This window comes from Pollicipes pollicipes, unplaced genomic scaffold (assembly GCF_011947565.3).
Source record: "Pollicipes pollicipes isolate AB1234 unplaced genomic scaffold, Ppol_2.1 Scaffold_6052;HRSCAF=7182_pilon_pilon_pilon, whole genome shotgun sequence".
Classification (NCBI taxonomy): domain Eukaryota; kingdom Metazoa; phylum Arthropoda; class Thecostraca; order Pollicipedomorpha; family Pollicipedidae; genus Pollicipes; species Pollicipes pollicipes.
Genome location: NW_023596805.1, coordinates 18,449,263 through 18,449,865, shown reverse-complemented (window position 1 = coordinate 18,449,865; position 603 = coordinate 18,449,263).

Here is a 603-nt window from a genome sequence, read left to right as displayed (position 1 = left end):
GAGAGAGAAGAGAGATAGAGAGAGAGAGAGAGAGATGAGGAGAGAGAGAGAGAGAGGAGGAGAGAGAGAGAGAGAGGAGAGGAGGGAGGGGAGAGAGAGAGAGAGAGAGGAGAGGAGAGAGAGAGCGAGAGAGAGAGAGGGAGAGAGAGAGAGAGAGAGAGGAGAGAGAGAGAGGGAGAGAGAGAGGAGGAGAGAGAGAGAGAGAGAAGAGAGAGAGGGAGAGAGAGAAAGAGAGAGAGAAGATAGAGGGAGAGAGAGAGGAGGAGAGGAGAGAGAAGAGAGAGAGAGAGAGAGAGAGCGAGGAGGAGGAGAGAGAGAGAGAGAGAGAGAGAGAGAGAAGCGAGAGACGAGAGAGCGAGAGAGAGAGAGAGCGAGATTGAGAGAGAGAGATAGATAGAGAGAGCGAGATGAGAATGAGAGAGAGAGAGAGAGAGTGAGAGAGAGAGAGAAGGAGAGAGGCTGTGGGAGGGTTTTTACGCCTGTGGTTTTCTTATAACCGTCACAAATAGAAAGGCAGCAAGTAGGGCTTCCTTCACTTCTTGAAGAAAGGTTCCGCAGCCGCCGGTGGCATATGTTATTCTCAGCGCGTTTTCTTCAATGTAT